Source organism: Moschus berezovskii, chromosome 7 (assembly GCF_049115385.1).
Source record: "Moschus berezovskii isolate FMDL1 chromosome 7, NW_MosBer_1.0, whole genome shotgun sequence".
NCBI lineage: Eukaryota > Metazoa > Chordata > Mammalia > Artiodactyla > Moschidae > Moschus > Moschus berezovskii.
Genome location: NC_142466.1, coordinates 93119177 through 93123205, shown reverse-complemented (window position 1 = coordinate 93123205; position 4029 = coordinate 93119177). Strand labels below are relative to the sequence as shown.

At 50.7% G+C, this 4029-nt stretch overlaps 1 pseudogene; it reads right to left on the bottom strand.

Moving 5' to 3' along the window:
- Positions 1-1281: 1281 nt before the first annotated feature.
- On the bottom strand, positions 1282-3860 carry LOC148777417 (spermatogenesis-associated protein 31E1-like; annotated as a pseudogene).
- Between the last annotated feature and the right edge of the window lie 169 nt (positions 3861-4029).

Below are 4029 nucleotides of genomic sequence, written 5' to 3'. Positions count from 1 at the left end.
ACGATCTGCTAGCCTCTTCTACTACCCTGGGCTCTGGGGTGAGCAAGGCTGAGGGCAGGTGAGACTTGCTATGACCCCTACACAGTTCTTGGACCTGTTGAGTCTCACCTTTCCCTTCGGAGCCTCCTTGGGCCACACATGTAGGTAGAGGTCACAGACCACGAGTCTGTCCCAAGCTCCCAGTCTTGTGAAGCTGATTATTTGCGTTGTGGAGAAGTGCAGCTTCCCTTCTCAGAGGCTCCACTGCCTCTGGGAGCCTGGCCCTCTGTGGAGGAGCTCCAGGTGGCCTCACACAGTCTGGGCTCTGAGAGCTGGAGTAGGGGGGGAGACTCTGGGGTGGGGCCGCCAGGAGCCACCGGGCCCCTAATTTCTTTCCTCTGGGCCAATAGTTGCGGTGGGATGCCAGGGGCTCCTCAGTCACCACACCAGCTATGGACACCTCTGCCACCTGCCTCCTTCCCCTGCATCCCACCCTCAGAGAGTGAGGTGACTGCACACAATCATGCCCCTGCTCTTACCCCAGGGGAGGTGGGCACTGTGAGCAGGACAGGGGTGGACCAGCCCTCGGGGGCCTCCACGCTCCACACTGCACACCCTCAGAGCTGGGAGTGTGTGGTCCTCATCCTCGCCTCTGCTCCAGAGCACGAGAAAGGCAGAGGGAGGGTGACACACCTGGCCCATCTCAACCCCAGCTCCTTCTAGGAGAGAAGGGGCTCCTAGGGCAGTGTCACATAATCCCACCTTGACATGGGAAAGAGGTTTCTCCCTCCTCTGGTCTCGCGCCAGCACTGTCCCCAAACTCCCTTCCTTAATCCGACATATGAACTTGTCTCTGATACTTTCTGAGCCTGAGGGGAATTTCAGCCTCTGCAAAGCCCTCCCCAACAGCCGCACAAGTCCAAGGTAGACAGAGAGATGGAGACAGGACTGAGCTGGATCCTGAGAAGACGGAGGTCTTTAGATCTTGTTCACCTTGGCACGTCCTGAATGCTGTTGCTTGTTTCTGTAACGCTGGCATTGTGGAAGCTGAAGGTGCAGTGGGAGAACCGGGGTGACGGTGAGCATCCTACTGAGGTCCCCCTCCCTCCATGGCCCTGTCCCATCTGGAAATCAAAGCAGGCACCTGGGAAGAGTGGACCCTGATCCCTTCTGCCCAGCAGAACACAGACCACCATTTCTCATAAGGGAAATATTGATTTCAGAAAGAATAAAATTTGTGGTAGGAAGAAGCCATTAGCACAGAGAGGGCATGCTAACTGAGAGAAAAAAATGTTTTTTTCTTCAAGATATGCTTTTTTTCTTGAAGAAGAATATTCCTACCAGGAATACTTTGACAATCATGTCTGATTGACCAGAAGAGGCGTATTTCTGAAGGAGACATTGCCTTGGAGAGTGGAGGGGACAGCCTGGGACACTTGTCACTCTGATCCATGCTGGCAGGCTTTGCCTGGTGGGGGACCTGGCTCTCTGGATGGGATGGCCACTTGCTGTCCCTGGGACTAGTCCACTTATTCTTTTTTGGACAGATGTGGCCAATGGGGGTAGCTTGGTGATCACTGGCTGTATTTCTCCTCACTATCCTTTGCTCCTGGAAGCAGAGCAACCTATGCTGGCAGCAGTGTGGACCTAATCAGTTCTGGAGTTCTGCTTTTCACCAATTTAACTCCAAGGCATGAGGTCCATGGTGAAACACCATCTCCTCCTTTAGGATCCATCCAACAGCTGCCATGAGAGTCTGAGCCTCAGCAGTCCTGCTGTCCATAATCAATCTACTTTTGACTGGTTCCTGGCTCTGGGCAGTAGCTGCTGCAGGCTCACCTTTTTGCAGGGGCTTTGCATTTACTGGAGAAAATCCACTGCAGAAGCTGCTTAATTTTTTTTTTTGAAGGGGCTTTCTGAAAGAACCTGTCCCTTCTTCTGGATTAACTGTCACAATTTGCTTCTTAGGTACTCAGCTGATTCCTTTTTCTGGCCATGGTGGCTCATCCTATGGATCTGGTAGGTGCTCCGTTCTGCCAATCCTTTTGTATGCTCTCCTAGTTTGTGCCTGCTCTAAGTCTCTCTCCCATCAGTGGGGACAAACTTCTTGCTCAGGCTCTTATATTTGGGACTGCCATCTCAGGGCCACCTGCTTCCCTGGCTGCTCCTTCCACTTGATGAAACATCCTAGTGTTTCTGGGAATTGGACATGTCTCCACTTGACAAGGTCTGGGAACAGGACAGAGGAATGATGTGTGTGGCAAGGAACATATTCCAGTGACAGTCTTTGAGAAACGTGTCAGTTGCACAGTCTTGAAGGAGCACAGCAGTGGCACAGCCTTGAGCCTGTTTCTGCTGGTCTGTGAACCCGTGGAACAACACTGCCTCAAAGCGTAGATCTTCTGGATTTGAGGCAATGGACTTTGTATTGAACTTGGAGACCGTGATCTCCTCAAATCCATATTAATGATTAGGGATTTGATCACACACTAGGTCCCAAAGTACCTTTCCAAGCATGGTCCCCCTCTACAACCTCTTGTTCTCTGGAAGAATGGGAACACTCACAAGTCCCATGACTGTCACGCTAGAGCAAGATTCTGGGGAGGCTCACCCCTCAGATTCTGCCTGTCACTCATTCCTGACCCCTGCGGGATTTGAACTGGGCTCCAGGCTGCCTTTGTCAGTCCCCACTACAGATTCACATGCCAAATTCTGCCCACAAATTTGTATGTGGAGGCCTACGAATGTGGCTTGTCTTCCTGTCCAGTAAGAGGGACCTCTGAGTGTTTATGTATGTTACCAAGTGTGGGTCTCCCAGAGGCCCCTGGGTTTCCTCATTCACCTGTGAGTGAGCTCAGAGGGGACTCTCAGGATTGAGGTGGGGGGAACTGTTATCACTTTCTCTCCTGAATGGGGCTGAGGAGGTTTCCCCAAGCCCTCGGTTAACTGGACTTTTGAGTGGTCCCAGATTCACAGGTGGCCTTCAACATGGACCCTTGAGCTTTTTTCAACTTGAAGCTAAGTATGAACTTGAGGACCTTGAAGGATAGGTCCCACCTGTGCCTCACACAAAATCTTATTTTATGTGTTTCCACCACCTGTTGAAAATAAGGACTGAGAACAGTAACTCATGGGAGGTGTTCATGGAGGCTTCCCCATCCTGAGAGGAGTCTGGGATTTTCTGTCTCCATGGGAGCATGTGTCTCTCCAAGAATGTCTAAAACAAGGTTGGCAGCAAGCCTCGAACAATAGACATTCACAGGGATCTCACTCTCACAGATTTGCTCTGACTTCCTCCCTATAAGGACTCCTGAGATTTCTGGATGCCTCCTGCCTGGGCTCAACTCTCTTCCTGACTCAGGTTTCACTCTTGGATCCTTCACTGGGGAGTTGACTGAGATCATGTACAGATCTCTTAGGATCCTCCCCATGTTCTGCCCTACATCATGGCACAGTCTATCCCTGGTGGGATCTGTGCTGGGTACCTTAAACCTCATCTTCTGTATGTCTTAGCTGTTTTTTCCTAGACCTGCAGAGGGCTTTGAGGGCTCCTTCTTGCCCTGTACCTGACAAGGTCTTGGGAATTGATCCTGAGGCTGTATCAGTTTCTGAGGTGGTTGGATTTTTCAGGGCACACCATTCTGTTCCTGTATGAACCTTTTGGAAAGATGGTGCTCCAGTTTCTCCAAAAAATTAGGGCTAGTCAAATCCTCAGGAAGCATGGAGACAGAACTGTGGGCCTGGGAAGACCTGTTCTCCTGGGGAAGGTTGGGAGTGACCTGGCTAAATGCCTGCTGAAATCTTTTGACCAAATAAGGTAAATTTCTTCCACTCTCTAGTTGCTTTTATAAAAAAGTGACATTCCAGGTTTTCAGTTGCATTTGAAATGAAAGATTGTGCCTTATTTTGTTTGGACTGCAATATATTTCACAGGACCTAATCTGGTATTGAGAAGAAGCAGTGGTCTCTAACTGAGCTTGAGGTCATGGTTGACATCAGGGCATGGTTGGGAGTCAAGGGTACAGGTCAGACCTGAGTCTCCACCTGAGC